The sequence below is a fragment of the Myotis myotis genome, unplaced genomic scaffold (genome assembly GCF_014108235.1).
Source record: "Myotis myotis isolate mMyoMyo1 unplaced genomic scaffold, mMyoMyo1.p scaffold_m19_p_2, whole genome shotgun sequence".
NCBI lineage: Eukaryota > Metazoa > Chordata > Mammalia > Chiroptera > Vespertilionidae > Myotis > Myotis myotis.
The window spans coordinates 32942770-32969836 of NW_023416324.1; the positions used below are offsets into that span (position 1 = coordinate 32942770).

Here is a 27067-nt window from a genome sequence, read left to right on the forward strand (position 1 = left end):
TAGTGATGCTAATAATAAACACATATTTGTATAGCACAGCAGTCAGCAATCTTTTCCATAAAGGGCTAGATAGTAAGTATATTAGGCCTGTAGGCCACACAGCTCTGATACAACTATTCAACTCAGACAATTTAGTAAGAAAGCAACCAAAGACACAACAAAAAAATGAATGGGCATGGCTATGGTACAATAAAACTTCATTTATTCCAGTCAGTGTGGCTCAGGGTTTGAGTGTCAACCCGGGAACCAACAGGTCATTAGTTCCATTTCCTGTCAGGGCACATGCCTAGGTTGCAAGCTCTATCCCCAGTAGAGGGTATGCAAGAGGCAGCTGATTGATGATGCTTCTCTCTCATTGATGTTTCTATCTCTCTATCCCTCTCCCTTCTTCTCTCTCTCAGAATCAATAAAAAACATATTTTAAAAAACACTTTACTTACAAAAACAGATGGCTAGCCCAGAGTTTGCTCACCCCTGATATAGCACTTTATAAAGGATATTATTTATGTCACCTTCGTTCATCCTCTCAACAACTTGGAGAAAGGCAGGTTGACTATTCTTATATCCATTTTGCAAATGAGCAGAAGCAGGGGCATGAATAGACCTGTCCACAAGACCTTACAGGAGTAACAGATCCAGCACACAAAAGTGGATCTTTAATTGGTGATTAAATATGCTACAATATCCCATCAAGTGAAGGTCAAAGCATTTCCACAAATGGGAGGGTTCCTGAATCATTTGCTAGTACCTAATATCTGAAATAGTAATGTTCCCTTACTGTCAGCTATATCACCGAATTTCAAGCTCTGTTAGAGCAATGTGGTATAGGTAGTTAGGAATGGGTCCAAAGATAGAGCCGTACTAGTGAGTGCCTCATCACTAAAAGCATTCACATAGAAGCTGAATGCCCTCTACCAGGAAAACTGAAGAAGGAATCATGGAGAGGAAAAGTTATACAGAATGATGGCCAAGATTCCTCCCACAGCTGAGATCTAGGTTCCTTGAACAAAAAAATATGAACACATCAGTATTGCAAAGATCATTTGAGATTAAATCATGTTCCTTTAAAAAAATGTCTAGAGGAAGAAAAAATGTCATGAGTCACAGTTTAAATGCAAATATAAACATAAATATATATGCAATGAAGAGGTGACTTAGAAGGAGTTAGGAGTTAAAACAAGGTAGTCTAGAACTGGCTTGGTTGAAGGCCCAACTTGGAGACATACTAGTAGAACCTCTTAGAGGGAAGAACTGTAGTGCTGTTAGCTCCTTTACTTGGCAAAAAAAAAAAAAACACACACACACAAACAAACAAAAAAACAGGGAAAGAAGTGATCATCAGACTTGCTAGCCCAAAGGGAACTTAGAGATTATCTGCCATCATTACTTTTTTATTTGTGAGGGGTTAGAGGATCATTAATGAGAAATGATTTTACTGAGAGCAAACAAGGAGTTAACAGAGGAAACAGGCCCCAAATCCACCCTGCTGGTCTCCAACACCCTGTGCTCTTCTACTCACCTGGTTGCCTATTGCCTCATTGCGAACCACCACAATCCTGCAAACTAAATTCAAGTAATCTCCTTTTATAGATGAGGAAGCTAAGGAAGTCAAGTAATTCAGTTGATAAAAAGAACTAGAATTCAAATTCTGATTTCTTGATTTCTAGTCTACTACTACCTGTCCTCTTAAGCCCTTTCTCATGCCTAAATCTAGCTGGTTTCCTGACACTACATATAACAAATATTGTTGAGAGCTCAGTAAAACATTTAAACTTGGATTCATTTATAAATGTCACCACAAACATCCTGACTTGAGAGGAAATCTGAGCTCCTGAATATAGAACTGACAAACATTGAGGGAAAAAGAGAAACTGGTTTTGTGCCCTTGGAAGACCCTTTTAAGGTTTCATATGACCAGGAAATCAGATTAGCTACTACAATAGAAGTCATGGCTTAAATTTCTGGGTAAAAATGAATTATGTATTTTTTAATACTTCACTAGCTTGACTTATGTAAAAGTATAATCCAATTGAGGATTCTGATAATTGTAGTCCCAAGTGCAGACAGCGGCTGCATAAGGAGAAAGATGGTCAGCCCCTGAATAACCAACAAAAATGCATGTCTGGATTCTGTTTCTATGGATATATAGACTTAAATATATTATGAGTCCTGCTCTTTGGTAAATCCAATTCATTTTTATATGGTTTGTAAAATGAAACAAAATGATGATTCTACAGATGGAAGTGGTCAGAGCCATGGAGCAGGGACTGTCAACATGGGCTGCATGTTCTTGCAGCAAAAATAATTTTATTACCATTTAACCTTGTAATTCTCAAAAAGGCTTTGAGGTCCCAGAGGATCTGTCCAATATGCAGTTAAATCTATAAGACCTTATTTAATCATGCTTAGCTTCACTCTTCTCTTACAGGGGAACTGAAGGCTTCAAATGGCCCTGTGTCTTTAGCACTAGAAGAAGAATATTTTATTTGCAATATATCCTAAAAATGGTAGGTTATAATTCTGCTGCAAAACTTTACTAATAATAAGGGAGACATACCAAAAATCTCTAAGAAATTACATGTATTAAAGATTATATTTGCCAGACTCTGTACTGGGTGTTTTCATTAGTTTTTACGACTCTGAAATTGGTATAACCTTCTCTTTCTTACAGATAAGAAAAATGAAACTTAGAAAGGCCCCCAAACTTGCCTAAGATACATAACCAAGGAAATAGCAGAACTAGGATTAGCACTCTAAAGCCTATATTCTTTTTACCATAGTCTCTGAGCTGCCTATTCCAGACCCCAAATTCTATTATTCTATAATGCTGCCTTTCTCTTCTGCCTTTTGGCCCACTAGCAACTATCTTTACAGATTACTGCTTATGACAGTGACTCTTACCATTCATTTATTCCCCAGGCATTTGCCAGCTGGGTCCTTACTTGGTCATTGGGAATATAACACAGTCTCAGCACGTAAGGAGCCCACACAGAGTGGAAAAGAGAGAGGCGTGGGGGTGCACTGTAAATGTAGAATATTTCCATCATTACAAAAAGTCCCATTGGATGGTACTGCTATAGTACTGGATTTGGAATAGCCAGTAGGACATCCTTTCCTCTGGAGCAGACAGCCTCCAGAACTGTCCAAATGGCAGCTGTGGAGGATATACAGGGAAGCAGGGAACTATGTTTCTCAGGATGACTTTTCCTGTACGGTTATGGATTAAAGTTGGTATAAAGAAGAACTTTCACATGATTTGGAAGGTGAAAATAAAGCAGCAGTCATTAGTCTCTGCAGATTTTTGCTTCATCAGGCATCAGACACAGATGTACTGTGGGGTTCCAGCTTGTCCTTCCTCTTCTCTGCTCTAATTTCAGTTCCTTTACCTTCCTGCTGGTCCTGCTGATTAGAGAACTCAGACTCACCGATATTTGGCAGCAGATCCACAGAATCAGTAGCTAAACAGAGGCAACAGATTTCTATGGCTTTCTCCATGATGGCCCATTGTGCTGTCTCACTCTGGACCTCCTTAGGTCCTCCAACTCCCTCCATTGCTTTCTCAGGTCCTGCCACAGTTATGCAATGTCTAGTTCCTTTAATGAAACCTCTGTCCCCTCACATCATAGTGATTTTGCTCCTGTCACAGTACTCTGACTGGCACAGCAGCCATTCCAAGAAATGACAGCAAAGAACTCTACTGACAAGAGCTCTGTTGAAAGTCGGAAAGCCTCAGAAGTGTGGTATTGCCGAAAGAATACAGATTTAGGAGTCAAATACACAGATTCAAATTTTGGCATTGCCACTTGTTTGCAACCTTGAGCAAATTATTTTATCTGTTTTCTCATCTCTATAAGGGAGATAACACTTTCATCTTAGAGAGTCAACAAGAGTGTAAAACAATAAAAGGTATGGCAAGGACCTAACACAGTATGTGACCAAAGTAAATGCTGAATCAACAGTAATGCTTACTCCTTTGCCCCACTAAGTTTTAGTCCTGAGCCTGTCATCTCTTAGGCATGCAATTTAGAACAAATGGCTCTAATCTTCCCAGACCCAGGTTTCTTCACAGATTCTATCCTAGTCTCTGAAGTGATATGTGTCTCAGTCTCCTGGGTAAATAATTAATAGATACTGAACTATAATCCAGTCAATCTAATCTCAAAAGTTTGGATCTTTTTCAAGGTTTGGACTTTCAGCAAGCACTAGAGTGACTATTTTTCCCTAATAGAGAAAATTCAGTCAGTTATTGAAATTCATTTCTTCTCCAAATGATTTTTATGCCTCCTTCAAGGATTCTAATATTCCCATTGAATTAAAGTTACCTAACTCTGGCACTTGGAGGAGAAAAATTGCTGGTAAGAGTCAGAGCTCCAAAGCCTTGCATGTTTTTTGGTAGGAGCAGCCCCTAACCAGCTGAATTACTAATGTATGTGAGGCTCAGGCCAGAAAACAGCAAACGAGGTATAGCCTCCGCACACTAGCATTACCACTATGTCAATTTTACATCTCAACTAATGTGCAGTTGCAAATTATGCATGCACAGATACATATATACATAGAGAAAACATGAAGAAAATTCACAGCATGTAATAAGGGTTCTCTCTGGGTAGCAGAATGAGTGATTTACCATTCTTTGTTTACTGTGGAAGTCACCATGTCTTCCATGAGGATATACTACTTTTAAATTATAAACAATTATATATTTCTAATGTATTTTTTCCTTGGGTTCAAAATAACTGGTATAATAAATTTAAAGTTCTTTTTTGTAGGAATTAAAAATTAAAATTTAAATTATAGTTCCGTCATACTCTAGCAGTGTGGCTTCAGATACGGTCCTCAGCCTGCGAGCATCAATTCTCATCTCTGTGAAATAAAACTAGTAATTTTAACTCATGTGCTTGTTTTGAAGATTAAATGCAATAATATAGTTAAATTCTTATAACACAGCCTGGCACCTGGTAGAGACCTAAAAGTGGTGGTCCTCATACTACTAGAATTAGTAACAGCAAAAGTAATATAACAAAAGAACAACCAAAGTAATAGCTATAATAATGATAATAATGCCAAAGTAAGAGTGAATTTTAATGACCAGTTAGGCCAATTGTGTCACTTGATTAAGAAATTGAGGTCCAAAAGAGCTGGATCAAGATTGCACAATTGAGAGGAAAAAATGACTTCTCATTCCCCATCTTATACCTATCTCAAAAAATTTAAATTGCAGCGAATGTTGACTGAGTTCAATGAACATGTTTTAAAACACTGATGCCAGATGAGCAAGACCAGGTCTTGCCTATGACAGAATGCACATTCTATCAGAGAATCAGACCCACCCACACCTATTTTGGAAACGCTGTCAAGGGTCATTACAGAGGTATGAAAATGTGCAGTGGGAGCACAGAGTAGGAAAACTACTAGCTCTGCTTGGGGCAAGCAACAGAAAAGGGTCACAGAGGTGACCTTGGAGCCAGGTCTCAAAGGAACAAGAATATTGTGATAGGAAATTAAGTGGGAAAGGGGCACTAAGTGTGAAAAGTTGTTTGTGCATGAAGACCTGATGTCTTGAGGGTGCATATTTACACAGGGAGACGTTTCATGTGGGCGCACTCAGGACAGATTCCTTTATTCAGCTATTCTAAAACACTATCTGTTGAGCACTCCTCTGAGCCAGGCAATGTGCTAAGCTGACTAGGTGGTACATTAAGGGCTCTGCTTGCCAAGCCAAAGAATTGGGACTTTATTCTATAGCCAATAAAAATAATAGTTTCTGAAGACAATGAGGAATGAGATCAAAGCTTCTCCTTTAAAAAAAATCTGATTAGGCTACTGCTGACTAGACTATTTCCCCTGGGTAGGACCTAGACATTAGGGATCAAAAGTGCCATTGGCATTAAAACAAACAAATGAAGAAAAAAAACATTCCCTAAGAGCTACAGCTGAAAACGAAACAGACCTTTCTGGAGCATTTCATTTTGTGTCTGGTGCTGTGGCAGCAGGAAAGTATCAACCTTCCCCATTGATTTTCCAGTGGCAGCAGCAAAACTGCACTTTGAGGAGAATGACCTCTGGGTTGATTAAGATTTGAAAAATGTTGAATTTATGCTATAAATTCTGGCTCAAGCTGAAGAGGCGCTAATGTGATTGGAACTCGTGCAGTAACTGTCAGAGGCAAGAGATCGATCTGAAATTCATGTTCAACAATCCTGCTTTACCCGCTGGGCCAAAACCAGTTTTGAAAACTGGGCAACTTCTTTAAGAAACACAGGATCAGCCTATTCCCACCTCTTGTTGTTGCTTCATATTTCAGGCATATTGTGAGCGGGTAACATTTTAACACTTAAATGAGATGCAAAGCTCCCTCTATTTAAAAAAAGAAGAGAAAAATCAAAGCAAGTAAAAGAAAAAATGATAAAAGAAAAAAACCACCTGAAAATGTATAAGAAGTTTTGTAAATTGAGACTTTCCATGGCAAAGATATATTTGGTGCAAGGAATTCACTATATGTCAGCCTAATTTTCTCTCTGTTCAAGCATTGCTTAAAATTCACCAGGTAAAGCGTTTTGTTTCAGCAATAAATTCACCCCAACAGGAAAGATGGGCTGAGTCAATGAGCAGCTTCATTTATATCTGCAAACTCTGCTTTTCAATCCTCAGATGATCCTGGGCCCATAGTACAGAAAACCAGGTATTCATTATCATTCTGGTCTCTCTGCCTAATGCTTTGCTTCAAAAAGAATGAAGCTTCTTAAATCCTAAAATAAAAATTTAGCCAAACTATCAATATTGCCTGTTCTCTCAAATAGGGCCCCTGTTCTGTGACATGAGAAGAAAAACATGCCAGACACACCTAACCCTGTATGACAAGCCATAATAGAGATGCATTTGCTATTATAGAAGTGCTGTTTGGAATGACCTTAATCCATCTCCTGGGAGAACAGGTATCTGGTTTCATATGTTTGCACCGGAATATGCATTCACATTAAGAGGTTATTAATATAAATGAAGCACTTATTATGTGCCCAGGTACAGGTTAAATGTACCTTAATGTGCTGCCATAGTGCCCTGCTACCTTGATCAGGACACTTGCATTATAATGCAATCATTTAGGTACAGATATCACCTTGAAGAAAGAACTGGTCTTCTTTTTTTTTAATAAATATATTCCCAGTAATTGGTTTAATGCCTATAGTGTGTTAGGTATTTAGTAATTACTGAATGAATGAAAAAATTGCCTGAAAGAGATTGAAAGACGTACAAGGAGAAGGAGAGTAAAGAAAGGAGAATAAAGGAAGAAGTGAGTAGAGGAAAAAAGGTATGAAACATGTATTGAAAGTAATGTCAAAATTATACTAAAATATTATCAATCCACCTATCTGTAGGTATGTATCTGTGTCCTACCTCAAAAGTATACATAATCTCATGAAATAGAGCATCCTCCCAATCTCACTCTTAACTGGAAGGTGGGGAAACACTCTGTCTATTCTTGCCCTCATCTTAACCCAGACTTGGAGATTCAGAGTCTACATTCACCAAATTATCCATTAACCCAAAAGTCGGACAACAGCTTCTCTGTTGAGCTAGAGCAACTTTCTGAGGAAATATTGCCCTCCAATCATGATCTTCAGAACTCCTAGAAAACAATACAGAGAGAAAAAAATGAGAGGACTATTGTCAGTACAAAGCATCTTGAAATATGTGTACCCCACACTCAAGGCAAAGGACAGACACCAGAAACAGGGAACCATGCAAATAGGGAATTATAGTGTTCCACATAATAGATACTATATATATATGTTGTTGTTGTTAATCCTCACCTGAGGATATTTATCCACTGATTTTTAGGGAGAGTGGAAGAGAGAGGGAAAGAGAGAGAGAAACATCAATGTGAGAGAAACACATCGATTGGTTGCCTTCCGCATGAGCCCTGACCAGGGCCCTGGCCTGGGAGGAGCCTGCAACCAAAGTACATGCCCTTGACCAGAATCAAACCCGGGACCCTTTGGTCTGCTCTATCTGTTGAGCCAAACCAGCTTGGGCAATACTGTATTTATAAGTACCAGAAAATGAAGAAACTAAGGTAGGGGTGTGTGTGTGTGTGTGTGTGTGTGTGTGTGTGTGACATGAAATAATCTGAATGCACTATAGTTAGACATAAAAACAAACATTCTTCTAAACACTGGGATTTAGGTTGGATACTGTGCAGCACTATTTTTAATAGCAAAAAAAAAAAAAGAAAGAAACTATACTCCACCCCTCTACATGTTAAATAGTCATACATTCATATGCTTGAGTATTATGTACTCTGAGAATATTTAAGTGTAAAAGTGCTCAAGATATAATGCTGTGTGAAAAATAATAATATAAAACTATATTGCAAAATTTCAAACTATTTCACTCCCTGCTCCCTCTCTATCCCTTCACTGCTAGCAAACTAAACATTTGAATTTAATTCTTATAGAAGGAAGCCCCAGACATTTCCTCTTTGCATGCAGATTACTGACATAAGGTAGGGCTTCAACAGACAGGTGTTGAATGAATGAGAGAATGAGTACCCACAGGCAAGCTCTAGGCATCTTCAGAGGAGGGGCTCACTATACAATGGCTGCTATCAAAGGTTGTACCCCATTAAGAAATGGGTCTTTCTCAGGGTCAGTTGTCTCCCATTTTCCTAAAATACCATAAAAAATATCAAAGAGTTACAAATACTGTGCAGAGAAGTACTAGTAAAATAAAAGTAGAAAGTACTGGGTGATTAGATTAAACTGGAAATCCACTACTGAAGAGGTAATTTTTAGGGTGAAATTTGAATAAAGAAAATAGATAAGTAAAGATCCAGGGAAACAGCATCCTAGGCAGTGAGAAAATTTAGTGCAAAAAGCTACACTAGAGATAAGTACAAATTATTTTGAGGAATAAATATATCAAGGTGGCCACAGCATAGCGGGTATGAACAGAATGGAACAAGATAAAGTTGGAGGAGAAGGCAGAGGCCTGATGGTACAGCCAGAGTATGATGTTTGGAATTTATTATAAGTACAATGTAAAGTTATTAAATGGATTGAAGCAGGGGAGCAATAGGATCTGATTTCTATTTTCAAAAGATTACTCTGGAAGCAAGGGAATGAGATGCAAGGTACTGCCATAGTCCAGGTAAACAATGACAGTGGTTTCAATTAGTGTTGAAGTGGTGAAGGAAGGAAGAAAAATAGATGAAATGGAATATCTTTTGAGGATAAACTTATTGATGGACTAGATATGGAGGTTAGGATTACAAAAAGAAGAATCAATGATAATGTGCAGATTATATTCTAAACAAAATATAAGGTATTTTCTTTAAAGAGTGTGTTCTCCATCTTTACTTCCTCACTTCCCACTCATTCCTCAATTCATTCATTACATTACCACTCAATCCCAAATAACCGCTCTTCTTAAACTGCCTTTTTTAAGATCACTCATGACCTTTTGCAAACTCATGAGATTTTTCTAAGTGCTTGGCTTCACTTCCCAGCAGCACATGACACTGATGTTTATTTTCTCTTTCCTTAACTTCCTAGGTTTCTTCTTCTTCCTATAGCTGCTCATTTTGGGTTTCTGTTGTGGATTCCTCTTATTATACAAGTTCCTTACATGCTGCAGTTTCTTATAATTTAGTCCTTGAATCTCTTTTCTTACTGGATAATGGAATAAACATCTATGTTTCCATTTCCATGAAAACATTGAAAAGTCGCGAATATAAATCTCCAAAGCAGATACTTCCTCTGAGTTTCAGGAAGTATATTCAATGCGTTATGGACATCGCCCCACGCTTGGCTTGGATACTTTTAAAGCATTATGTCAAAATGCTCCCAAATACAAACCCTCTCTTCCTTTTTTGTCACCCTTTCTCATAAATAGTACAATTCTCCATCCATTAATTAAAGCCAAAATTCTTGAAGACTCTTTGACACCTTCCTCTCTCTTATACTCATGTTAATTATGAAATACTAGAGGCCCAGTGCACAGAAATTTGTGCACTCAGGGGGGTCCCTCAGCCCAGCCTGTGCCCTCTCACAGTCTGGGACCCCTCAGGGGATGTCCACCTGTTGGCTTAGGCACACTCTCCGGGGGATCGGGCCTAACCTGGCAGTCAGACATCCCTCTGGCAGCCCAGGAGCCTTTGGGGGATGTCCACTTTCCAGCAAGGAGCAGGCCTAAGCTGCAGTCGGACATCCTTAGCGCTGCTGAGGAGGCAGTAGAGGCTCCCACCACCACCGCTGTGCTGGTAGCCATCAGCCTGGCTTGTGGCTGAGCAGAGCTCCCCTTGTGGGAGCGCACTGACCACCAGGGGGCATCTCCTGGATTGAGCGTCTGCCCCGTGTTGGCCAGTGTGTGTCATAGTGACCAGTCATTCCTAGTCATTCTGCAGTTAGGGTCAATTTGCATATTGCCCTTTTATTATATAGGATTAATTCTATCTAGAGATATATTTTTAATTTGCCCAATTCTCTCCATCCCCACTGTTTTAGGTCACCATTTCTTTCATACTTTTAAGAGCCTCCTAAAAGTTCTCCCAGCTGCAGATTTCTACTTATCTAATCCATTTTCCACACTGCACACAGAGTTCTATTTCTAAAAACAAAAATTTGATCATGACATTCTCTTAAGTGAAGTTCTTCAATTCCTTCTCATTGCCATAAAAACAGAACCCAGACTCTTTAACATAGGCTTTAATTAACCTCTGATTATCTTCCTATTCACCCTTCCTTCACATTTCTCATGTGCTACCTCCTACCCCTATTCTAACGAATAACTACAGCAAACTAACTTCATTCTTTCCAAAGTGTCAGGCTTCCTCTCCCTCTCTTGGGCATTCTCCTGTCTCCTCCCATTTATCTAGCTAACTTCTTTTTTATTCTTCAAGTCTAAACTTAAAAGTAATTTTTCGCCTTAACATCCTTATGTCTGAGTTGGGGCTCTGATATGTGATCCATAGCCTCCTTGTTATAGACTGAATGTTTGTCCTCCACTCCCCAAATCCTGCGTTATTCATGAACTTCTAGTCTCCAGAGTTCTAAGAAAAAAAGTTATGTTGTTTAAGCCATCCAGTCTACGGTATTTTGTTATCTCAGCCCAACCATATAAATATGTCCCTCTACTTTGTCATAGCCCTTGTCTGAAGATATGTAATCACGTTCTGTGTAAGCACTATTACACTGAAAGCACCACAATGGTAGTAATCCTGTATATCTTGATTAGATCTAAATTTCCAAAGTCTACCACATTTTTGTTTTGTTGAATTAACTGATTTGATTCAAAATAATGAATTAGTATAATCCAGTGATGGCGAACCTGTGACACGCGTGTCAGAGGTGACACGCGAACTCATTTTTTTGGTTGATTTTTCTTTGTTAAATGGCATTTAAATTTATAAAATAAATATCAAAAATATAAATCTTTGTTTTACTATGGTTGCAAATATCAAAAAATTTCTACATGTGACACGGCACCAGAGTTAAGTTAGGGTTTTTCAAAATGCTGACACGCCGAGCTCAAAAGGTTCGCCATCACTGGTATAATCTATATTAATAAAAGGATAATATGCTAATTAGACTGGGTCAACTGGCCATCTTCCGGATGTCCGACTTCCTTCCAGACAAAGCCATGGTGGTGGGGGCCAACGTAGAGGCAGTTAGGGGTGATCAGGCCGACAGGGGAGAGCAATTAGGGATGAGATCAGGCTGGCAGGGAAGGACAGTTGGGAGCAACCAGGCCGGCAGGGCAGGGTAGTTGGAGGCAACCAGGCCATCAGGGGAGGGCTGTTGGGGGTGACCAGGTTGCAGGGGAGGGAAGTTGGGGGCATCAGGCAGGCAAGTGAGTGGTTAGGAGCCAGTGGTCCTGGATTGTGAGAGGGATGTCTGACTGCCGGTTTAGGCCTAATCCCACAGGACTGGAGAGGGTGCAGGCTGGGCTGAGAGACACCCCCCCACCCCGTGCACGAAATTCATGCACTGGGCCTCTAGTTTAAAATAATATATTATATACATGAAAGTTAAGAGAGTAAATCTTAAATGTTCTCACCACAAAAAAAAAATTATAATTATTTGACATGATGAAGGCATTAGCTAATGCTAGGTGGTAATCATTTCACTATATATCAAATCAACACATTGTACAACTGAAACTTAAAAAATATTGTATATCAATTATATCTCAATAAATCTGGAAAAATAATAGCTCAGTTCTGTTGTTCATTGGTTTAATATTATAAACTTTTATGTGCCTTTAATATATTTTTTGTCAATTTCAAGTTTCCTAAAAAACTTAAATATCTCTCTATATATATCTATATGTATTTATATGTCTATATATATGCAAATGAAATCACTGCAATGCAAGTATAAAATATGTATATAAGATCCCTATTACATGATCTTTTCTTTTTACATGCTGTGCTAGTTAATTTTATGTGTCTACTTAGAGGGCATTTTTGGATGATATTAACATTTTAAATGTTACTCAGTAAACTTTGAGTAAGCAGATTGCCCTCCATAATGTGGATAAGCCTCATCCAATCAGTCAAAGGCCTGAATAGAACAATATCACCAGCCTCCACAGGCAAGAGAGAATTCTCCAGGAGCCTGCTTTCAGGTTTTGTCTGCACCATTGGCTTTCCTGGGTCTCTAGCCTGTAGCCCTTTGGACTGCAACTGCAACATTAGCTTTTCCGGGTCTCCATCCTGTCAGCCCTATGTTGTAGATTTTGGACTTGCCAACCCCTCCATTATAAGCCAATCCCTTGCAATAAATCTTTCTATATGTTTACACATCCTAATGGTTTTGTTTCTCTAGAGAACCCTGAATAATACACAAGCACATGTTTATAGGAGGTGAAAAGGAGAACATTACTTCTGATGTATCTCCAAAGTAAAGTAGAACTCCCTCACAAAGAAAACGAGTAAGGTTAATTATCCTATATCTTTTTTTAAAAAAAAAAGTAATGCTTTTCACTGAAACCAGCAAAGATGACAACTTTGAAAAAAAATATGAATGCTTAAATAGCTTTGGTCACTGTGAGAATTCAGCTCCAAGAACCCCACAGGCCCCCATTAGCTGCAAAGTGATTTATGAGATCCATCTGGAAGGGCAGTTTGATAGTCAAATGGAACACATCAAAATGAAAACATCCACATAAATGTGCCCATAGAAATCCAGGTCCTTATTTAAATGTGGTGAGCACATTAGCCAGTTGCATATAGCCAAGCCTATGCCCGGAAAATTGCCCCATCCTATACTTGGCTCATCCTGCACTCATGTTACAGACTTTCATATTTCTGAGGTCACATTTGCAGTTCAGATACTCTGTTCAGACACTGCTGATTTCTGGCTTCTCCGACTTGGGATCTCTACTGTGTTCTCCAAGGTTTGTGGTTCTGCTCCTTTCTCTGATTTCAGAGTTACAGCAGCCAAAGACTACTTCCTCAACCTCCTGCCCTCTACTCCAGTGAAGCCAGGATTCTCACACAGGTAAAGACAATTTTGGCAATGGAATAACAAGTCATGGTCCAAAATATTGAGAAACGAGTAAGAAAAAAAATCATGCATGTGTATTTTTAATAAGCTGAATGTTATTAGTAAAATCTGTAATTGTAAAACATTTTAAAATCAGTAAAATACTTTTACATCAATGCCTTCATTGATCTCACACTAACCTTAGGAGGAAGAGAAGGCAGAGGTGAGTCTTCTTATAGTCAGGGGAGAGAACGAAGGCTCGCAGAAGCTAAACACACCCCTAACCCCACCTCTAATTACATATACCAAGGGCTTAACCCAAATCTTCTCATTCTAAAAATATCCACTTTCTCTCTCCTCTCTTCAGAGGGTTAATAAAATTTAAACAAGTTAGAAAATCAATGAATGCTACATCACTTCCTCTTGAGGAATGAAAGTTCCAGTTTTCTTTGATACAATTTCATCTCTTCTGCACAGGAGGACAGAAATATTCCAAATTCCCCAACTTAAAGTCTTCCCAGTTTAATATATTAAAGCTCAAATGAGAAAAGTCAGGTCTGAGAGACAGAGTTAGGGGCAGGAAGAAGACAGGCAGAACTATGAAGGCACTTTCAATTTTCTACACATAGGGGTTTGAATTCCTGAGTTGTAAAATTCAGGAAATTGTTTCAGGGGTGCCTAGACCCCTCTGTAGGCTTCTCTAGAACTCTTATATAATCCAAACCTGCTTGAGTCTCTGTGGATCACAATATCGGCCATGAACACAGATGCACCTGACTCACACACAGAGAGGGCAAAGCTGGCAGAGTCCCAGGATAGGCCCATGTTGTACTCAATTGGCTGTATTCCCAAGCACAACTAGAAACCCGTATGCAGCAATCTATTTTCAGTTTCTGCTCATGCTGACGACAATATGCTCTTAATTTTCTTCCCATGATATTTCTTTCCTGCAAGTTTTAAAAAGCAACCATTGCTTTGACTAGCATAATTATAAGGTCTTGGGATTCCTCTAGCCTACATATATGATGGGATATGGACCAAATCTGAGGTGAAGAGGAAGCACTTTCTTTGTGCCAAGGTTTGTGTGAGATATTAGAGGCCTGGTGCATGAAATTCGTGCACTGGAGGTAGGGGGACCTTAGCCTGGCCTGTGCCTTCTTGCAGCCTGGGATCCTTCGGGGGATGTCTGCCTGCCAGCTTAGGCCCAATCCCCCTCGCTCCTTACCACCCGCCTGCTCGCTACTCCTTACCACTCAGGTCACTGCTCCTTAGCACTGCTGTGGAGGCAGGAGAGGCTCCCGCCACTGCGGCTGCGTTCACCAGCCATGAGCCTGGCTTCTGATTGAGCAGTGCTCCCCCTGTGGGAAAGCACTGACCACCAGGAGGCAGCTCCTGCATTGAGTGTCTGCCCCCTGGTGGTCAGTGTGCATCATAGTGACTGGTCATTCTGGTCGTCCTACTGTAGCAGTTGCTTAGGCTTTTATTGTATAGATTGTCCACTGTGATAGCTCTATGAGTTAAGTACTATTATTTAGTACAGGGGTGGGCAAACCTTTTGACTCGAGGGCCACAATGGGTTCTTAAATTGGACCGGAGGACTGGAACAAAAGCATGGATGGAGTGTTTGTGTGAACTAATATAAATTCAAAGTAAACATCATTACATAAAAGGGTACGGTCTTTTTTTTTTTTTTTTTAGTTTTATTCATTTCACACGGGTCGGATCCAGCCCGTGGGCCGTAGTTTGCCCACGGCTGATCTAGTAGATACAAGAGTTTGGAGTTGGCCCAGCTAAGAATGACCGTGCTCTTTCTTCTCTGTCAGTTGTGGCCATCAATTCATTGGAAGGTAAAATAATTTCAAAACCATAATAGGCCATTTGGGGCAATGGGCAAAGTCAGTTTAGGTTCTAGTCTCTCTGATTTGCCATCTTTCTTACATGTCTGAACAAACCTCCTCCTCTTTCTGGATCTATTTGAGAATATATAAAATGTAAATTGAACTAAATAATCTGTAAAATCCCTGATACTTCTGACAGACTAGGATCCCTCACATCTGATGATGAGAATGATGCATAATGACGATAATAAAGACTATGACAACAAAGACAATGATGATAATGGCATTCATTGCATTTATCAAATGCTTATTATTTGCCAGACACTGATCTAAATTTTTTATAATAAGCTAGATAGTCAAAGAGGGAAAGTTAAAACAAATCATTTAAGGCAGATAACACAGTATGTATAAAGGGCTGGAGTAAGAGAACAGCAAGGCCTTCTCAAGTAGCTGAAGTCCTAGAATCAAGGACAGATAGTAGTTCAATGTGACTAGACCACTGAAAGGGACAGCTCTCGAATGTAACCTAAAGAGTTAGTGGGGGTTTTTTGTTGTTTGTTTTATTTTGTGGTGTTTGTTTGTTTGTTTGTTTTTTACCTTATAGAAAAGTAGATTAATTGGAGAGTTTGAGCAGAACACTGCCATGACCAAATTTGCTTTTTAGAAAGGTCATCTGGGCAACTATATAGAAGACAGATTAGAGGGTCACAAGTAATGGAAATAAGAAATAATGGAGGCCTGAATAAGGATAGTGGCAATGGGACATGGGAAAGTAAGTAAATTATAGAAATATAAAACATGTAATACATTATCTTTATTAGCTGTTGCAATATTAAATTACATTTGTAAAATACCTAGTAGAGAGTTTTCTAGACCCACCAATTCCTCTAGTTCATTCATTCACTCTTTTATATATTCATAAATGTTTATCAGGTACATAATATATACTAGTGTTATTTTCTTTTTGCAAAAATAATCTGTACCAGTGAGATCAAATGAATATAGCTATTTATACTCACACCCAAACATGCTAGAAGCTTGCTCACTGTTATATTTTCATTCCCATCACATTCTCTGCAAGGAGTGTTCTTCTTGTCCATTCCACTGGTGAGTGGATATTTAGAAATGTGAGATTAAACCTTATAAGAATATCTAGATTTGATATTACAGATTCAAGACGTATTAGTTTATAGATAGTAGTTGAAGTCATAGGAATGGAAGACTGTGAATTTAAAAAGCAGGGAGATTGTGTTGAGAGAGTAGGTTTGAATCCTAGAGAATCCTAAACTTAAAAATCAAGAAAGAGAGAGAGAGAGAGAGAGAGAGAGAGAGAGAGAGAGAGAGAGAGAGAGAGGAGGGGAAGGAAGGAAGGAAGGAAGGAAGGAAGGAAGGAAGGAAGGAAGGAAGGAAGGAAGGAAGGAAGGAAGGAAGAAAAGAAGGAAGGAAGGGAGGAAGGAAGGAAGGAAGGAAGGAAGGAAGGAAGGAAGGAAGGAAGGAAGGAAGGAAGGAAGGAAAGAAGGAAGGAGAAAGAAAATCCAAGAAGGAGAACAGAAAGTATATATAGATGTGAAAGAAAAAAAAAACAAGATAGAATGTTGCCAGGAAAGATAATAAAGAAGAGGGGTAAGGGAGTGGTTACCAGTGTCAAATGTTGGATATCATGTGAGATAAGGTTATCAGGTAAGCAACTCCAATAGAGTGGTAGCGCAGACCAGAATGCAATAGACCAGTGGTTCTCAACCTTCCTAATGCTGCGACCCTTTAATACAGTTCCTCATGTTGTGGTGACCCCTGACCATAAAATTATTTTTGTTGCTACTTCATAACTATAATTTTGCTACTGTTATGAATCTTAATGTAAATATCTGATATGTAGGATGTATTTTCATTGTTACAAATTGAACATAATTAAAGCATAGTGATTAATCACAAAAACAATATGTAATTATATATGTGTTTTCCGATGGTCTTAGGCAACCCCTGTGAAAAGGTCGTTCGACCCCTAAAGAGGTCACGACCCACAGGTTGAGAACCGCTGCAATAGACTGAAGATGGAATGGGAATGAGGAAGTAAAAGCAGTGAATATGCAAGTCTCTCAAGAATTTTAGCCATGAGGCCGTACAATTTGATTCTGTCTTTTCTTACTATCTCATTGAGTGATTATGATTCATTGTGTTTCAATATGCAAAAAGGTAGGCATGCCCAGAATAAAACCTAACACTGAGTAGGTGTTTAACACTTTGATATTTGTATGCAGTGTTTATTTAACAAATATATTTGAGTGTTTATCAAATTGTAGGCATTGTTTTAGCAGTGGGGATACAATAGTGAGTAAAAAACAAACAAACAACAACAACAACAACAACAAAAACTGACATGGCCTTGACCTCAAAGCATTTATGGTAGAGTGTATATGTTGGAGGGTGGGGGGAATATATTAAACTAAAAATCATACAAAAAACCCAGAAAACTACAATAGGAAGCAGTTTGAATGAATCAAATATAAATATGAATGAGGAGGGTTTCTCCTGGCAAGGACAGAGTAAGCTAAATTTAAGCAGTCAATGTCTGTCCTAGACCTGAGAGTGAAGCCCAAGATGCAAAGAATAAAAAGGGCTCAGGGAGAGCTCTCCATAGTCCTGACCCAAGCCTGTGTATGTCTTCCAGGCTTGCAAGGGAATCTGGCTCATGATTCATAGGATCTTGCCAAATGCAGCTGAGATTTAGTAAACCTGCTGATTTTTGGGCCTGCCTGCAGCCACAAGATTCTAGTTTGCTTGATCTATCCCAGGATTAAATAAAATCATATGTGAAAAATGCAGGTGAGGCATTATAGTATAGTAAAAGGAATGCTAACTTTGAATTCCGAGAAACCTTATTTCAAGTCTTGGTTATTCCCCTTCTAGATATGTAGCCTAAAACAGGTCAATTCTTCATCTGTAAATGAGGATTATAATTAATACCCAGCCTAGTTTACAGCATTGCTGAGGACTTCTGGCTCCTCAAATAAAAACAAACTCAGAATAAAAATCTTTTTATTCAGAAGAATCATTAAGGCTTTCTGCTATAATCACAATATATGTGAAAGAACCTTAGAGAGTAGGATGAGTGATAAAAGGTGAATAAGTTATCCTAAGTTTCTCTACATTCTCTTCTAAAGTCATATTTAAGTATGTGTATACAAACATATATTTATAGCATTGAGTATGCAGACATATATTCATATATGTAAACCCACAGAATGTAGCACATTATTAAACCCACATTAATAGGAAGGAGTCCACTTCAATTATCAATTTTATGGGTTGGTAAGTAAATGAGAAATACATTTTAAACATTTAAATTGCACTATTCACTTTACTTATTTATATTGATAAGATCTATTGGGCTGTATTGTTAATCATGCTTGTTAATCCTAGCAAGTGGGCCATATTCTTGTAAGATTTTAAAAATCATCAGCTACATGCACATTGGATTCTTAAACATTCTTTGAAGTGGCATTATCTGGAGTGAGAGTTGATGACCATTAATTCCAATAAATAATCTCCACATCTGCCCATCAATCTGCAGTGCCTACACTGTTGAAAGTTATAAGATCAAAGAAACATGACTAAGTAATCTATGGCAACATTAATGCTTCAGTCTCCATGGAGCCAAAGACTTGAGTGCCATTGCTGTATCTTTAAAAAGCCACAAAGAACTGTGAGGAAAAGTACCAGTTTTGTTTGTACAAAAGCCTAGGTTCAAATCACAGACATACCACCACTTAACCCGTCCCTATCTCAGCTTCTTAAAAAATATATGATGATGATAATGATACATACTTCATAGGGATGCTGTGAGGAACAGGTATATATAAAGTAGTTTAAAAAGTGGCTGGCAGATAGGAAGCACTCAACTAGTGATAGCTATTTTTATTTTGGAGGAATAATCAATATTAACTGTAATAGTGATGGATAATATTAGAGTTCACCTAGGTCTTAGGCATCATCTAATGCTTTTCCAAGCCTGTAATTTTTAGATGGGTGAACTGAGGCATAGAGAAGGGAAATGATTTATGTGAGGTCATACAGAAACTTTATAGTAGGACTGGAATTAGAATCCAGGCCTCCTGACTCACAATTTTGAGCTCTTTCCTATCCCCGGCACTAGCTCAAGGATTCTGTTCTATCCCTCTCCTCTGCTGTGCTACATTATGTCAGAGGAAAGGAACAGACTCTATCATAATTAGAATCTATATTTTTGGCTTCATCTCTCTTACTACATTGTAAGCTCCTTAAAGAAAGGACTGTATTTATATCAGATTTCATAGCACCTAACATAGTGGTACAAAAATAAGTATTAATTGATTGCTTTTTATTATTTAACAATAGATCAGATAGCAACCATGCTCTGGAGTTAGTAACTGGAATCAGCTTCAATAATAAATTACTTCTGGAGGTCTGTTAGAGATGATGGTAGAATAAAAAAAAAAGTATTGTACTTAATGTTATAGAATCTGGGTTCTATGCTTGAACTTGTTAATAACTAGGTGAACTTGGGCTGAAGTGCCACTCTAATATAGGGAGAAGTTTGAGAGAGATAAAACTAGAAATATATATATATATATATTAGCCTAAGCAACCGTTAAGACCAAAAGACCTGAACAACTGGAACAACCAGTCGCTATGATGCGCAAGAGGGTAGACGCTCAATGCAGGAGCTGCCCTCTGGTGGCCAGTGCCCTCCCACAGCAGGAGCACTGCTCAGCTGATGGACCCATCCCAGCAGCTCACCAGCCCAGCGGCAGCCACTCACTCCCTCAGTAGTCCTGAAGGTCCAAAATCCAGAGAACAGGTCAGGCATCAATGGACCAGCAGCACCGGCACAATGCCAACAGCACCACTGGCCTCCTGGAAGTGGGCCTCGGACACCACTGCCATTCCCCTTCCCAGATGCTTCACAAGGAAGAAATGATATAAAAGCAGCCTCCAGGTGGCTCCCGATCATTGGCGCAAACGTCAGTAGGACGGATCCAGATCCTGGGCCAGCAAGGGCCCATCGCATCCCACACCTCCTCCAGCCCCCTTAGAACTCCACCTGTGCATGAATTCGTGCACCGGGCCTCTAGTATAAATTATAAAGAACTTTGAGAGTCAGGCTAAAGAATTTGAACTTTATCCTTAAAACAAGTGAGATATACACTTCAATAAGGTTAATGACATGATCTGGACAATGTTTTAGAACTATCACTCTGACAACTATGTGAAGACAAAATTAGAGAGAGAAAATCTCAAGGTCAGAAAAGCTACTTGTTTTTATCTGATTAAAATGCTGATGATTAGCGAAAGAAGTAAAAGTAATTTGCTGAAAGTCAGAAGTAGAATCTAGATTAAAATCAGATCATGGGATACTAAAAACTGTGTCTACCTATCATACTCCAATACCCCTCATCAGGACTTAGAGAATAGATGAAAATGAGAGAGTTGCCTGGGACAATATTCTGCACAAACTCGCCTTTGGGGAGTATATCATCTGGTTAAAATGGATTATCCTTCAATTTAAACTCCTAGGGTCAATATCAAAAACATCAACTTTCTAGTAAGGTAAATTTCATCGTAAGAATATAGTCTTTGTTAAAGGCATCTATATATATAAAATCCTAAGCGACTGAAAGACAGGAATGACCAGAATGACTGAACGACCAGAACGACCGGTCCCTATGACGCACACTGACCACCAGGGGGAAGACACTCAATGCAGGAACTGCCCCTTGGTGGTCAGTGCACTCCACAGTGGGAGCACCGCTCAGCTGACTGATCCATCCCAGCATCCCACCAGCCCAGCGGCAGCCACTCACTCCCTCAGTAGTACTGCAGGTTCAATCTGCAGAGAACGGGCCAGGCACCAACAGAACACCGCCAGCAGAATCCCGATAGTGCCACTTCCCCTCCCTAGATGCTCCACAAGGAAGAAACAATATAAAAGTGGCCATCGGGTGGCTCCTGACAACCAGAATGAATGTCAGTGGGATGGATCCAGATCCTGAGACAGCAAGAGCATCTCACCGCCTGCCTGGAGGGCCGATCTCATCCCGCCCTACCTCCTTGGGACCCCACCCATGCATGAATTTGTGCACCAGGCTTCTAGTAACAAATAATTTACTAATTTTGTTCAAAAGGAAAAAATGTGTTATGCTTATATAGTACCCAAATTAAAATTTTAGAATTTATCCAAATGATAATTTATTTTTATGCATCTATACTAATAAAAAGGTAATATGCTAATTAGACTGAACATCTTCTGGACGACCTTCCAGACATCCTTCCAGACAAAGCCATGGTGGCAGGGCTGAGACAGAGGCGGTTATGGGTGATTAGGCCAGTAGGGGAGAGCAGTTAGTGGGATCAGGCCAGCAGGGGAGAGCAGTTAGGGTGATCAGGCAGTCAGGCAGAAGTGGTTAGGGGCAATCAAGCAGGCAGGCAGAGCCAGTTAGGGGCAATCAGGCAGGCAGGGGAGCAGTTAGGGGCATCAGGCAGGCTAGCAGAGTGGTTAGGGGCAATCAGGCAGGCAGGCAGGTGAGTGGTTAGGAGCCAGCGGTCCCGGGTTATGAGAGGGATGGGCCTAAATTGGCAGTCTGACATCCACCAAGGAGTCTCAGATTGGAAAGGGTGCAGGCCGGGCTGAGGGACACCCCTCCCCCACGTGCACGAATTTCGTGCACCAGGCCTCTAGTGTTAATATAAAAAGATATATCCATATTATATATGAATACATACCTATGTATACAGGTCTGTGTATACCTGCAAGTTAAATCGGATACAAATTTATTCCCAGATGCTTGAATTTAGAATATCAACTAGTAGAAAATTTCTAAATTTATAATCAGTAACTTGGTTCATATCCCAAGTTCCACTTCTTATCAGCTATGTGATTTGTAGCATATTCTTCATTTCTTGGAGCCTCTATTTCCTCATCTTTAAAATGGGGATAATTATAGGGTTGCTGTGGAGATCGGATGGCATATATGAGCATGCTTCATAAACAGCTTTAGACAAATGTAACAACACAATATTTAAGACTACAAGCTCTGGAGTAGAACTCAGTCCTGGTTCTGCAAGTTATTAACTTGGAACCTTGGGTAAGTCATTTAGTCTCTCTGAGCTCAAATTTTTTCATATTAAAAAATGAAACTAATAATAGTTTTTATCTGATAAGATTATTAAAATGATTAAATTAAGTAACATATATAGTACATAAATTAGTCAATATAGTTACATTTTATGATCTGGCATCAAATAAGCTCTCTGCATAGTCGTTATTAAAATTTTATCATACGGGCATGGAGGTCAGCTGACTCACACTTAGTTGCAAAGAAAACTATGAACAAACTAAAGAAAGTGAATGTGTTGTAATAATGAACTAAAAAAACTAGAAAGGTCAGAGGTATAAAGCCCACTGCTCCATGACTCAGTGATCTAAAGAACTAATATCTACACCCACTGTGTTTTGTGTTCTGGATCTATGGAAAACAAATGATGCAGACATGCAGTATAATTGGCAATAAATCAAAGTTTCGGGTCTATCCCTTCAGGCTAATACAGAAACAAGTGATACAAGCTATGACCAGAGAAGGCATCAGAGAAGATACTGTTCCCTGAAAAAAGAATGCCATTGAAATTCCATAGCAAAAGCAAGCAGGGTGGTTTTTAACGATAAGAAGATAATCAAATAGTTCACTTGAGACAGAAAAAGAGTGATCAGAGGAAGAAAAGAAGGTATGGAACAGTAGAGGCTCCATCAAAACCTAGTTCAATAAACAGAGCCCACCTGCTGTGAAGTCCTTTCCTTGGTATCAGAAGGGTGTTCTTAAAAAGAAAAACAAAATTAAAACAAACAAAAGAACTCAATTGGTGCAAAAAGTGTGCCCATATAAGGGAGAAGGAGACCCTGGATCCACTGGAGTTCATTTGCAAAGACTGCAGAAATTAAAGGAGGATGGTTAACTAGTCCAGTGTAAAGAAAGTGGAGCGACAGAAAATGGCGAGGTCTAAAACATACCAACGTAGGATCTCTTCTAAGAAGTTCCTTCGATGGAAACAATAACACAAATGTGGTTTTGATACCTTACATTGTGTTCTATTCTTCTAGTAACTTTGCAGTTCTTTGGAATGATGTACCCTGGGTTACAACTAATTGCTTTTTATGAGTCCTCATATACCTGAGCTTTTGACTTGGCATGTAATCAACTATGAAAGTCATCTCGACAGGGAAAGCAATTTAGTATAGTCAGTAGTTTAATGCCATATAAAACAGGAGCTCTTAGTGATGCTTTAGAATTACACATTTCGCCCTAACTGGTTTGGCTCAGCGGATAGAGTGTCGGCCTTTGGACTAAAAGGTCCCAGGTTTGATTCTGGTCAAGGGCATGTACCTTGGTTGCAGACACATCCCCAGTAGGAGGTGTGCAGGAGGCAGCTGATCAATGTTTCTCTCCCATTGATGTTTCTAGCTCTCTATCCCTCTCCCTTCCTTTCTGTAAAAAAAAATCAATAAAATATATATAAAAAAATAGAATTACACATTTCACTTTCATATTCTAAATGTGCCCTCTGGATGACATGGTCCACACTAGAAAGTAAACATTTCTGCTTTAGGTTGTTTGGCCTAAATTCATGTGTACATATTGAATTCAACACAGAACATCCATTCCAAGACCTCCTTGGGATTAGCTTCTTCCTGGTCTACTCTAGCAAGATTCCAGTCTCATACCCTTTGGGTAGCTCCATAGTTACATTTCTAAAAATGTGCCTTCTCCTTCCCTTTCTTATCCAAGCCAAATCCCTCCAAATGAGGAACTTGGCTAACCCTTGCTGTTTCATAAATTCTGAATTGAATCAGAAAGCTTCAATTTCCTTCAAAAAGAAAACCAACATTTAATCAATACATACTGTGTCTCCTCACATTGGTAGGAGCTTTCACATTAATCATTATAGTTAATACTTCCAACAACTCTATGAAATAAATATCATAATTCCCATCTTACAGATAGAGTCACTGAAGTTCAGAAAAGTTCACTAACATGTCAGAAGTCTCAGTCATTCTTACTGTCTATCCCTTTCATATTGGTCATGTGCTCTCACTACCCCTAAGTTCCTGAATTGCATCATACCAGTAAAAGCATAGCTCTTCCCTAATAAGTGTAGTCTAATGCCCATAATTGGCTTTCTAAATTCAATTTTGGATTTTATTCCAGAAATTCACCTAAAGTTGTCCTTTATCATAAGGATAATGGTTTTGCCTTGTTCTCACTTGTTTCCTTCACAAGGAGCTGGACTCTAGCCCCTGACTCTCAGACTGCTTGCTGAAACATCCGTCTATGACTTAGCCCTCAGAATACTGCTCAAACAATTCAGAGCTATTGGTGCCTTCAAGAACACACACAGAAACAGAGCCTTTACATTGCAGGCTGCATAGCAATACATTTTGGCTGAAGCCACAAACCTTTCTGTGTTGTCCAAGTTACTTGCTGCCCTTTTTGGTTCCTTGTCTAGTTTGACTAAATGCTTTCTTTCTGATCTCTGACTCTGCCTCCTTCTCATGTATCAGTGTCTAGTTCCTTTGACAGAGGGCTTACTGCCTTCTCTTGAGAACATCTTTTTTCTCTGTTGCCCAGCCACAATACTAATTTCTGGATTTAAAATGAACAAACAAAAGAAAACAAAAAAGTTCCTTTTATGATTAATACTAGTGCCCTGATGCACGGATTTGTGCACATTAAAAGGAAATTAATTAGAAGGTGGCCAGCAGGGTGGGACTGGGCAAGGCGGACTGGACATGCCCTGGAGCCAACCTCCCCTGGCTGGCCGCACCTGGGGCAGCACTGCAGCTCGAAGGGCATCTGTGGAGTGAGCGGGGTCCCTCCGGCAGATGGGGTCCCTCAGCCTGGCCAGCAGGGATCAGGCTGAACTGGCTCTCTGACATCCCCCGAGGGGTCCCGGATTGCAAGAGGATGGTTCTCAGGTGACCCATCCTAGAATTGGGCTGCCTCCTCTCTGGTTCTAGGGTGCGTCACCCGAGAACCTCAGCTACCAAGTCACCACAGCTCAGCAGCTCCTGCATTGAGCATCTGTCCCTTGGTGGTCAGTGTGCATCATACCTACTGGCCAGTCGGACAGTTGGTTATCCTTTTATATATATATACTAGAGGCCCGGTGCACAAAAATTTGTGCACTCGGGGGGGGGGGGGAGTCCCTCAGCCCGGCCTGTGCTCTCTCGCAGTCTGGGACCCCTCGGGAGATAACGACCTGCTGGCTTAGGCCTGCTCCCAGGTGGTACAGGGGAGGCCTAATCCCTAGGTGCAGCCCCTGGTTGGGCTCAGAGCAGGGCCGATTGGGGAATTGAGGTGCCGTCCCGTCATGCACAGAGCAGGGCCCATCAGGGGGTTGGGGAGCTCCCTCCTGTCACGCACAGAGCAGGGCGGATCAGGGGGCTGGGGCGCCACCACTGTCACACTCAGGGCAGAGCTGATGGGGAGGTTATGGCTCTACCCCGTCACACACAGAGCAGGGCCCGTGGGGTGGGGGGGTTGGGGCACCGCACCCTGTCACACACAGAGCCGCAGGGTGATCAGGATGTTGGGGAGCTCCCCCCTATCAGGCACAGAGCAGGACTGATCAGGGGGTTGGGGCGCCTTCCCCTGTCAGGAACAGAGCAGGGCGGATAGGGAGGTTGTGGCCCCGCCCCCTGTCACACACAGAGCCACAGGGCAATCAGGGGGTTTGGGTGCTGCCCCCTGTCATGCTGATCCCGGTGCCGGTAGACCTCGCGGCTCCGCTGATCCCGGTGCTGGGAGGCATATTACCCTTTTACTATATAGAATAGAGGCCCGGTGCATGGGTGGGGGCTGGCTGGTTTTCCCTGAAGGGTGTCCCAGATCAGGGTGGGGGTCCCCACTGGGGTGCCTGGCCAGCCTGGATGAAGGGATGATGGCTGTTTGCAGCTGGTCACACACCCTTCAGGGTAGGGGTCCCAACTGGGGTGCCTGGCCAGTCTGGGTGAGGGGCTGAGGGCTGTTTTCAGGCTGAGACTGAAGCTCCCAACTGCTCCTTTTTTTCTTTTTTATTCTGAGCCAGCTTTAGCTCTGAGGCTCCAGCTCTTAGGCCTCCGCTCCTGAAAGCAGGTATCTGGTTTGTTTAGGTTCTACAATCGAAACTCTGTATCAACTCCAGGTCTGAGATCCTGGCTAGCTGAAAGCTGGTTTCTGGGGTTTTGTTTAGCTTCTATTTTTGTAACTATGTTTCAAACTGCCTGCTCAGAGGCCTGCAGCCGCAGGCGGGGAACGTTGGTTTCCTCCGTCACTGAAGCAAGCAAGCCTCATGTTAGTTTCAAGCTGCCTGGCTGCCGGCCGCCATCTTGGCTGACAGTTAATTTGCATATCGCCCTGATTAACCAATGGGAAGGGTAGGGGTCGTACGCCAATTACCATGTTTCTCTTTTATTAGATAGGATAGATGATCCATTGTCATCATCTCACACACAAAAAAAGCCTGGGCTCCCTAGCATGGTATTCATGATCTTTCACAACCTGAACTCTACTTACCTCTCTAGACTCATCTCCGGTCACCACCCCTTAAACACTATGTTCAAAATACATTGAAATACTGGTACTTCTCTCAGGAAATGGAGATTTTTCCTAAGTCTGTGTCTTTGTTCTTGTGTTTCTTCTAACTTGTATGCTCTTTCCAGCTCCCCATGATCAACTT

General features: G+C 40.4%; 1 pseudogene; it reads left to right on the plus strand.

Annotated features, from left to right (window-relative positions):
• Nucleotides 1-3678: 3678 nt before the first annotated feature.
• Nucleotides 3679-27067, plus strand: part of LOC118675143 — a 57810-nt pseudogene continuing 34421 nt past the window's right edge.